The 11,252-nt window shown below is 50.4% G+C and overlaps 1 protein-coding gene across 8 annotated transcripts in view; it reads right to left on the reverse strand.

The window, feature by feature from the left end:
• The window catches only part of GJC1 (gap junction protein gamma 1), a 39,456-nt gene extending 31,756 nt beyond the window's left edge, over window positions 1-7,700 (reverse strand). For 2 of the 8 annotated variants that reach the window (XM_074557457.1, XM_074557464.1), the window contains exon 1: window positions 7,558-7,700. The gene's annotated coding sequence lies outside the window, so the exon portion shown is untranslated. Of the gene's footprint in view, window positions 1-3,445; window positions 3,474-5,555; window positions 7,405-7,478; window positions 7,501-7,557 lie in introns of those variants that run through there. The other 6 variants (XM_074557460.1, XM_074557463.1, XM_074557465.1 and 3 more) reach the window with 6 other exon arrangements.
• Window positions 7,701-11,252: the final 3,552 nt, after the last annotated feature.

An 11,252-nucleotide genomic window follows, 5' to 3' on the forward strand; every position in this document is an offset into this window, starting at 1 on the left:
AGCCCCCTGTGATGGTGAGGCACAACAGAGATCCCTTGTACAAGGAAACGTTCATTGTGGTTTCCACCTTTAAAAAAGATGTTGAAAATGTGAAATGGTGCAAGGAAAAAATCCCAATATCAGCCCCCTGTGATGGGTGAGGTACAACAGAGGTGCACTGTACAAGGAAATGTTCATTGTGGTTTCCACCTTTAAAAAAGGGGCTGAAAATGTGAAATGGTTTAAGGAAAAAACCCCAAGATCAGCCCCCTGTGATGGTGAGGCTGCAGGCTGATTCCTGACAATCACAGAATATCCTGAGCTGGAAAAAACCCACAAAAAAATCATCCAACTCCTGATTCCATCACTTCTTCACTCAACCAGCAGCTCCTTGCAGGTGCCAATGACCAAAAATCCCCAAAATTCACCTCAGTGAGCAGGGTCTGCCTGGGCTCACACACTCTGTGGGGCTCCATGGAAAACTCACCATTCCATGAGGATTGCTCACTCTCCATGGAAAACTCTCCATTCCACAGCTCATTTTCCATGGAAAACTAAAACTCACCATTCCACAACTCATTTCCATTCCATAGCTCACTCTACATGGAAAACTCTCCATTCCTCTGCTCATACTCCATGGAAAGCTCTCCATTCCACAGCTCATTTTTCATGGAAAGCTCACCATTCCTCTCCTCATTTTCCATGGAAAACTCTCCAATGCTCTGCTCATTCTCCATGGAAAACTCACAATTCCACAGCTCTCTCTCCTAGGAAAACTCTCCATTCCATAACTGACTCTCCACGGAAAGCTCACCATTCCACAGCTCATTTTCCATGGAAAACTCACCATTCCACAGCTCATTTTCCATGGAAAGCTCACAATTCCATAGCTCATTTTTCATAGAAAACTCTCCATTCCACAGCTCATTTTCCATGGAAATTTCATCATTCCACAGCTCATTCTCCATGGAAAACTCACAATTCCACAGCTCATTTTTCATGGAAAACTCTCCATTCCTCTCCTCATTTTCCATGGAAAATTCTCCATTCCATAGCTCATTTTCCATGGAAAGCTCACAATTCCATAGCTCATTTTTCATGGAAAGTTCACCATTCCATAGCTCATTCACAATGGAAAATTTACCATTCTATAGCTCATTTTCCATGGAAAACTCACCATTCCACAGCTCATTTTTCATGGAAAGTTCACCATTCCATAGCTCATTTACAATGGAAAACTCTCCATTCCATAGCTCATTTTCACTGGAAAATTTACCATTCCATAGCTCACTCTACATGGAAAACTCTCCATTCCTCTCCTCATTTTCCATGGAAAACTCTCCATTCCACAGCTCATTTCCCATGGAAAACTCACAATTCCATAGCTCATAGCTCATAGCCCTTGTGGCTCTGGATTGCCCAGCTCCCCCAGTCACAGGATTTTCAGTGACCCAATCCCAAGGAAGGCATTTTTTGGATTATCCAGCTCCTAACTGGGTGTTCCTAAGTTTTCTGTTGATCCTCTGGATTATCCCCAGCTACAACCCCAGGCACTGGATCTCATCCTTTCCTTGCCAAAAGTGGAGGGTGAGGAAAGTTTGGGGATTTTTTTGACTCACAGAAGCTGCTGGCAGTCAGCAAATTATTAAATCAACAAATTTAGCTGTTCAAATTCATCACAAACTCTCCATCAGTGATTAAACTTTACATTTTATAAGAAATTTATTCTTGTAAACTCTAGGACTATCCAAACCCAGAAAAGACTTTTTTAAAATAAAGTTTCACCCAAGCAGTATAATTCACACACCAATTAAAAACCACAGAATTCTTTAGAAAAACTGCTCCTATAATTAAAACTCTCCAGGCTGTACCAAAATATTTCCTAAATTCTTAAAATTTATCTCAATTTCCCCAACATCTGGGTTTTAACTTTCCCCTTACCAAGGGTTGGGACTCCAGGAATTCCTCACATTCCCAACTCTCTGCCTTGTTCAAAGCAAGCTCTGTGCTCTCAGAGCACAAATTTTCCAAATTATTAATTCCAAATTTTCCAGTTATTTACCAGTATTTGCATCATTTGCACGTTATTTGCCATGAGCTGGGGGTTTGCTTTGAAGTGAGGGGCAAAAAAATCCATGAATGAAGGGCTGAGGATGGTACACATGGAATAAAGAGGAAATTCCTTGTCTGGAATCCTGCATTCAGACTTGTGAGTTGGTTTAAATGAGTCAAAAAATTGTAATTTTGTTCTATAAATTAAGAAAACGTTTAGATTTGTAAATGGAAATGTTTTCTTTAGCAATGTCTCAATAATCTCCTCCATCAATGGAAGGACAAACTTAAAAACTCTAATCTGAAAGCACTAAAGGCAGTCAGAGCCTTTGGTAAGGGAGCAGCCTGTCAAAAAAACCATTTTAAAAAACTTTTCATTATTTAAACTGATCTAAACCTTGATAAACCCATTTCAAAAAAGACAAGAGGTGCTGGGTTTCCAAAAACCAGAGACACTCCTGTAAAACAAGTTGCTTTAAAAAACCCCAAAATTGCAATTTTGTTCTATAAGAACAATAAAAAACCCCAAAAATTTGTTTTAAAAAACCCCAAAATTTGTAATATTGTTCTATAAGAACAATAAAAAAACCCAAAAAATTGTTTCAACAAAAGCCAAAAATTTGTAATATTGTTCTATAAATTAAGGAAACAGATTTGCAAATGGGAATGCTTCCATTAGCAATAACTCAATAGTCTCCTCCATCAATAAAAGGAAAAACAAACTCCAGTCTGAAAGCACTAAAAGCAGTCAGACCCTTTGGTAAGGGAACTAAATAAAATGTTTTTAGTAATTTTTCATCACTCCAACTGATCTAAACCTTGATAAAAAAGACAAGAGGTGCTGGGTGACAAACTCCAAGGAGCAGCTGTGTTTCCAGCACAGCCCAAAAAACAGAGACACTGCTGTAAAAAACCTAAAAAAATTGTAATTTTGTTGCTTTAAAAAACCCAAAAAATGTAATTTTGTTCTATAAATTAAGAAAAATATTTGCAAATGGGAATGCTTCCATTAGTAATAACTCAATAATCTCCTCCATCTATGGAAGGACAAATTTACAAACTCCAGTCTGAAAGCACCAAAGTAAGGGAACTGAGCAAAACATTTTAAATAATTTTTCATTATTCAGACTGATCTAAACCTTGATAAAAAAGACAAGAGGTGCTGCAGCTGTGTTTCCAACACAGCCCAAAACCAAAGACACTCCTGTAAAACAGCTCCACGTGATGTGACACCTCCAAAGGGACCTCTCACCGCGCTCCTGCTGGCATTTCCATTTGGAAATTGAAATTAAATTAAATTTCGATTTGGAAACGTCTGACAAGCTGCTGATTCTGAAGAAACACCCTGCAAAGGCTCCTTTCAGCAGGGAAATGCTCAAAGACCCCACAGCCAGCCCAGCCCCTCAACTCTTACCTGGTGCCTGCAGACATGCTCAGAGTCCTGGCATTTCTATTTGGAAATTGAAATTAAATTAAATTTCAATTTGAAATGTCTGACAAGCTCCTGTTCTGGAAGAACACCCTGTAAAGGCTCTTCTCAGCAGGGAAATGCTCAGAGACCCCACAGCTCTTACCTGGTGCCTGCAAACATGCTCTGAGTCCTGGCTGTGGCATTTCCATTTGGAAATTGAAATTAAATTAAATTTCGATTTGGAAACATCAGACAGGCTCCTGATTCTGAACAAACACCCTGCAAAGGCTCTTTTCAGCAGGGAAATGCTCAGAGACCCCACAGCCAGCCCCACAGCTCTTACCTGGTGCCTGCAAACATGCTCAGAGTGCTGGCATTTCTATTTGGAAATTGAAATGGAATTAAATTTCGATTTGGAAACATCAGAAAAGCTCCTGATTCTGGAAGAACACCCTGCAAAGGCTCTTTGCAGCAGGGGAAATGCTCAGAGACCCCACAGCCAGCCCAGCCCCTCAACTCTTACCTGGTGCCTCCAGACACGCTCAAAGCCCTGGCTGTGGCATTTCCATTTGGAAATTGAAATTAAATTGAATTTTGATTTGGAAATGTCTGACAAGCTCCTGATTCTGAAGAAATACCCTGCAAAGGCTCTCTTCAGCAGGGAAATGCTCAGAGACCCCACAGCCAGCCCAGCCCCTCAGTTCTTACCTGGTGCCTGCAGACACGCTCAAAGCCCTGCTGTGGCATTTCCACTTGGAAATTGAAGGTAAATTGAATTTTGATTGGGAAATATCTGACAAGCTCCTGATTCTGAAGAAACACCCTGCAAAGGCTCTTCTCAGCAGGGAAATGCTCAGAGATCCCAGAGTCAGCCCCTCAACTCTTACCTGGTGGCTGCAGACATGCTCAGAGCCATGGCATTTCCATTTGGAAATTGAAATTAAATTAAATTTCGATTTGGAAACATCAGCCAAGCTCCTGATTCTGAAGAAACACCCTGCAAAGGCTCTTTTCAGCAGGGAAATGCTCAGAGACCCCACAGCCAGCCCCTCAACTCTTACCTGGTGCCTGGAGACACGCTCAAAGCCCTGGCTGTGGCATTTCCATTTGGAAATTGAAATTAAATTGAATTTCGATTTGGAAATGCCAGACAAGCTCCTGATTCTGAAGAAACACCCTGCAAAGGCTCTTTTCAGCAGGGAAATGCTCAGAGACCCCACAGCCAGCCCAGCCCCTCAGTTCTTACCTGGTGGCTGCAAACATGCTCAGAGCCCTGGCTGTGGCATTTCCATTTGAAAATTGAAGTTAAATTGAATTTCGATTTGGAAACATCTGACAAGCTCCTGATTGTCCTGGAAGCTCCTCCTGTCCTGGAAGAACACCCTGTAAAGGCTCTTTTCAGCAGGGGAATGCTCAGAGACCCCACAGCTCTTACCTGGTGCCTGCAAACATGCTCAGAGTGCTGGCATTTCTATTTGGAAATTGAAATGGAATTAAATTTCGATTTGGAAACATCAGAAAAGCTCCTGATTCTGGAAGAACACTCTGCAAAGGCTCTTCTCAGCAGGGAAATGCTCAGAGACCCCACAGCTCTTACCTGGTGCCTGCAGACATGCTCAAAGCCCTGGCTGTGGCATTTCCATTGGGAAATTGCAGTTAAATTGAATTTTGATTTGGAAATATCTGACAAGCTCCAGATTCTGAAGAAACACCCTGCAAAGGCTCTTTTCAGCAGGGAAATGCTCAGAGACCCCACAGCTCTTACCTGGTGCCCGCAGACATGCTCAGAGTTCCAGCCATGACATTTCCATTTGGAAATTGAAATTAAATTAAATTTCTATTTGGAAACGTCTGACAAGCTTCTGATTCTGGAAGAACACCCTGCAAAGGCTCTTTTCAGCAGGGAAATGCTCAGAGACCCCACAGCCAGCCCCTCAACTCTTACCTGGTGCCTGCAGACACACTCAGAGCCCCAGCCCTGGCACTTCCATTTGGAAATTGAAATTGAATTAAATTTCGATTTGGAAACATCAGACAAGCTCCTGATTCTGGAAGAACACCCTGCAAAGGCTCTTTGCAGCAGGGAAATGCTCAGAGACCCCATAGCTCTTACCTGGTGCCTGCAGACATGCTGAGAGCTCCTGCAGCAGCCACGGGGACAGCCCGCGCTCCACTGCTGCCCCCTCAGTGTCACCCAGGGCCAGCCCCTCGCTCTCCGCAGCTCTGCATTCGCCAGTGACAGCTCAGCCCACCCCCAGGAGCCACCAGAGCTCCAATGCAGGGCTTTCCCTCCGAGGCAAACAGCACAAAAAGGCTCAAATTCCCTCTAAAACTCCTCACCCATCCTGCTTTCCAGTGAGCTGATGTGTTCCCTCAGAAAGCACGAGCAGAACTTTGGAAAGTACCAAAAATACAGAGAAAGGCACCTTGAGTTTTCCTAAACACGAGTCTTGACAGAAAGCAACATTTTCCCTCAAATGACCTGAAGAACGGAGGGTTTGGTAACTGCACTGACAGCTGGTTCATTGAACATCCCCAGGACACAGATTTCTAACAGGAAGGGACAGTTTGGGGTTTTTTTTAACCAATTATCCTGACTTAGAGCAGGCAGGAGACATGGAAATAATAACAGCAATCAGGTCTGTCAGAGAGAAGGGTTTTGTTCTCCCTCTCATTTCCAAACACCAATCAAACACCCAATGAAAAATCAGAACCTGGTGGTACCAACTGTTGCTCCAGAATCCATATGGCACATCCATGCTCTAATTAATCCCTATGAACTATCTCCTATTTGTAATTAATGTGACTGTGACACCAAATCAGCAATTCACTTGGAAGCAAGGTCACACTGACCAGAGAAGTGTCAGGACTAATTCCTACCAACAGAAATGAGAATTGCCTTTAAAAGGCCAGTAAAAATAGCTGCACAAATGTCACTCCTGTGAAATTTTATGACGCTGGGTGAAAGTTGGGCCCAACGGAGGCAAAAACATCTGACACCAGAGCAGGATTCTTCTCACTGCGCTCAGAGAATCACAGAATGTCCTCGGTGAGAAGGGACACACAAGGACATCGAGCCTGCACAGGACACCCCCAGCAATCCCCACGTGTGTCAGAGCTCGGTGCAAACACTCCTGGAGAAATATTTCCTCAAGCAATGCCAAACCACAGGGCTGGGGAGGGAATGGGGAGCAGGAGCTGGGGAGATTTAACCGGGCAGGGAATGGGGAACAGGAGCTGCTGCTGCTTCAGGGACTGTGCTGGGGATCCACTGGGAGCCCTGAGCTGCCCGGAGCTGGGAGGGGGACAGGGTGGCACTGGAGGGGAGGTGGGCACGGGGGTGACACGGAGGTGAGCACAGGGTGACACCGGTGGAGCGGTGGGCACAGGGTGACAATGGAGGTGGGCATGGGGTGACACAGAAGGGAAGGTGGCCACGGGGTTATAAGGGAGGAGAGGTGGACACAGGGTGACAGGGGAGCAGATGGGCACGGGGGTGACACCGGAGGAGCGGTGGGCACAGGGTGACAATGGAGATGGACACGGCGTGACACGGAAGGTTGGCACAGAGGAGGACACTGGTGGCGTCTCCCGGTGCGCTCGCTCCGTTCCCGCGCTCCGTTCATCACCGAGGGGCTCCACACGTGCAGCCGCGGGCGGGCACCGGCCGCTCCACCCGGGAAAGCCCTTCGGGCATCGCTTCCCCCGGCATAAATCCCCCCGGGAGGCCCGTCCGGAGCGGGGAAGGACGCGGGGACCCGGCGGGTGACACCGGCCCCTCGCGGCGGCACCGGCGGCGGAGCGCGCCCGGCTCATCCCGGCGTGCTCGGGGATCCCCCCGGAGCGCCCGGCTCGGTCCCTCCGGGATCAAGGACCGGGGGCAGCGCCCGGCTCGGTCCCTCCGGGTTCCCGCCTCCCTCAGCCCGCCGCGGCTCCGTCCCCTCGGGGCCCGCGGCTGCGCTCCCGCCTCCCGGTGCCCCCCGGAACGGCCGCTCGGTGCCCGGAGCCCCCCTGAGTCCCCCCCCGTGGTTCTGACCCCTCGGGGGGCGCCGCTCGCAGCCCTCAGGCCCCCGGGCGGCCCGGCCCGGTCCCGCCCGCCCTCAGCCCGCACTCACCGGGTCCGGCCCGTGGCGGCGCCGGGGCCCCTCGGCCGCCGAGCCCGGGCGGGGGGCGCGGGGCGCATGCGCGGAGCCCCCTCAGAGCGCGCGGGCCGGGGCGGGCGGGGACGGGGGAGCGGGACGGGGACAGGGACAGAGGGACAGGGACAGACACAGGGAAAGGGGACGGGGATAGGGACAGGGGACACAGGAATAGGGAGAGGGACAGAAGGACAGAGGGACAGGGACAGGGGATAGGTACAGGGACAGAGCAGGGACAGGGGACCGGCGACAAGGACACGGGACAGGGACAGGAACAGGAGACTGGGACATGGGTCTGGGACAGGGACAGTGCACAGGGACACAGGACAGAGGACTGAGGACAAGGACATGGGGCCAGGAGAGGGTACAGGGACAAGGACACGGGACTGGGGACAGGGACAAGGACACAGGACTGGAGACGGGGACACATTGGAGACAGGGACTCAGCGAGGACAGAGACAGGGACACAGGACTGGGGACAAGGACAAGGACACTGGGGCCAGGATAAGGTACAGGGACAAGGACACGGGACTGGGACACAGCGGGGAACAGGGACAAGGACATGGGACTGAGGTCAGGAGAGGGGACAGGGACATGGGACACAGTGGGGGACAGGGACACAGGACTGGGATCAGGATGGGGGACAGGGACAAGGACACAGGACTGGGGTCAGGATGGGGACACAGCAGGGGGATACGGACAAGGACACAGGACCTGGGTCACCAGGGGGACATGGCAGGGGACAGGGACACAGCAGGGAACAGAGACAATGACACAGGACTGGGGTCAGGATGGGGCACAGGGACAAGGACATGGAGTGGGGTCAGAATGGGGACACAGCAGGGGACAGGGACAATGACACGGGACTGGGGTCAGGATGGGGCACGGGGACAAGGACACGGAGTGGGGTCAGGATGGAGACACGGCAGGGAGAATAGGGACAAGGACACACAGCAGGACAGAACATGGGAAGCAGGACAGGAATAGGAAGGAACACTGGAGCAGGGCTGTGGACAAGGACACCATAAACAGGGTGGGGACAGGGACATTGGGAGCAGGATAGGGACAGGAGCAGAGTGGAATGGGGACACTGAGAGCAAGATGGGGATGGGGAAAGCAAGAATAGGATGAGGACAGGGCCTGGGACATCAGGAGCAGAAGGGGAATGGGGACACAGGAAGCAGGACTGGGACAGGGACATGGAGAGCAGGACAAGAATGGGGACACTGGGAGCAGGGCTGGGGACAGGGACAGCAGGAGCAGGGTGGGGACACTGGGACAGGTGTGGGGATGGGGGCATCTGGAGCAGAATGGGAATGAGGGCATCAGGAACAGCATGGGGACAGGGACAGGATGGGGACAAGGGACACCAAGAGCAGGGTGGAGGTCTGGGACAGGGACCAGGACACCAGCAGCAGGATGGGGACATCAGGAGCAGGGAGGAAACCAAGGACGTTGGGAGCAGTAAAGGGAGAAGGGAGGGATTGGGAAATCAGAAGCAGGACAGGGACACGGGCACTGCAAGCAGGATGAGGTCAAGGACACAGGGAGCAGGACAATGATGGGGACAGTGTAAACAGGATGAACAACAGGGGCAGGATGGGGGCAGTGGGATCAAGAAAGGGACAAGGACACTGGGTGGGGGGCTGGGACATGGGGAGTAGGAAAATTTTGGAGGCACTGGGAGCAGAATGGGTGGTGGGGACAATGGGAGCAAGATGGAGAGAGCAGGAGCAGGGTGGGGAGAGGGACATGGAGAAGTAGGACAGGAACCAGGGTAGGATGGAGACAGGGCCACCAAAGCAGAGCTGGGAATCAGGAGCAGGACAAGGACACAGGGAGGAGGGGACAGTGGGAATGGGGCTGTGGACAGGGACACCAGGACTAGGGTGGAGGCACTGGGGACAGTAGAAGCAGGACTGCAGCCAGGGTCCCCAGGAGCAGGATGGAGACAGGGACATGGCACAGGGTGGGGGCTCATCCCACGAGTCTGCTCAAGGTAACAGATCCTGTGGGACCTCCCAAATCCCTGGGGATGGGGATAAATGGAACAACTGGGGGGTCAGCACAGGGTCACTCAGTGCTGATGGCCCTGCTGAGGGTGGGGGCACATCTGGAAAACAATGGTGTGGCCAGCTGAAGGTGATCCCCTTTTGATAGAACAACACCCTCTGCTTGCAGACAGGCCCAAGGGTCAGAGCAGACCCTGCAGCTTGGCAGAAAGGGCCCAAAGAGGAGTTTTTAGGGTTTAAATGTAACACAGTGTGGTAATGTAATGATTCTTACAGGCTGTATGTAAATGCTATAGGGTTTGTATCTTGTATTAGATTGGTGAGAATTAGAATATTCAACACAGAAGATTTATTGTATTGGAACGGGAACCTCGGTCTCTTACCCTTTTAATCTCTCCCCCTCTCTTCTCTCAGCCTGCTCTGAGCTGTGGCTGCAGCTCCCAGCAGGGCCCTGCACCCAGGCCCTTTGCAATAAACCCCAAATTCCACAGCCTGGCTGCAGAGATCTCTCATCTCCGTCCATCCCAACCGTCCTACCCCTCAACTCTCTTACACCCTGGGATGAGATCCCCAGAGGCAGGGCCACCCCCAAACCCTGGGATGGGCAGGGCAGCACCACCAAGCCCTGGTTCCTGATCCTGCTGCAGCATCCCAGGGTTTGCTCCAGGAGATGCCTGGTCTGGTCTCTGGGGGCCCAGTTTGGTGCTGGGCTGCACTGGGAGGTGACAAGCACCCCCAGCATGGCCATGTGTCACAGACACCTTTTATGAAAAAATCCTTTCCTTGGGGTTTTTTTCTCCTGAGAAGCTGAGAGGCCTCAGGAACAAAATGCAAACAATGGTTATCTGCTGCTGTGGAATGCAAGAGGTGCATCTGGGATTGGTATCTTGTGGTTATTTGTGGTTATTTCTAATTAATGGCCAATCACAGTCAGCTGGCTTGGATTCTGAGACACAAACCTTCATTATCATTCTTTCTTTTTCTATTCTTAGCCAGCCTTCTGATTAAATCCTTTCTTCTATTCTGTTAGTATAGTTTTAATGTAATATATATCATAAAATAATAAATCAAGCCTGAAACATGGAATCAGATCCTCATCTCTTTCCCTTATCCTCAGAGCCCTGTGAGCACTGTCACACCCACGGGGGTGCCAGGGTTGAATTCTGCTTGCACCAAGGATTGAGCCCCACTTTCCCCCAGGACAGAGGGAGGACACACCATCAGTGAGGCTGTGGTGCCAGGGCAGATGTGGGAGGTGAGGGGCACTGCCAGCAGGAAAGGCTGAGCCTGGTGACAGGGCTGGAGAAGCAGGATTGCATCCCTGGAACAGCTGAGCCTGCTGATAAGGCCAGAGCCCTCCGGCTGACCATGGGGTGGGGCAGCAGCACAGCTGGGGGGTGATGCTGATGTGGCTGACAGGAAATCCTTCCCCTCCCTGCTTTTGATGCTCCTCTGGCCTGAATTATCCCCCAAAACATGCATTTTCCAGAAACCCAGCACCTGCTGGGAGGGCTGGATGTGCTGGCCCATGGATGTTTCCTATCCCGTGCTTATGGCAGCCCAGTGCCTCCCAGTTTCCACCAGCAGCTGGCAGGTTTTGGGAGGAGGGAGGAGGTTGTCCTCAGGTTGTCCTGCTGCCCCAGGGCCATCTCAAGCTCC

The sequence above is a fragment of the Zonotrichia albicollis genome, chromosome 23, assembly GCF_047830755.1.
Source record: "Zonotrichia albicollis isolate bZonAlb1 chromosome 23, bZonAlb1.hap1, whole genome shotgun sequence".
NCBI lineage: Eukaryota > Metazoa > Chordata > Aves > Passeriformes > Passerellidae > Zonotrichia > Zonotrichia albicollis.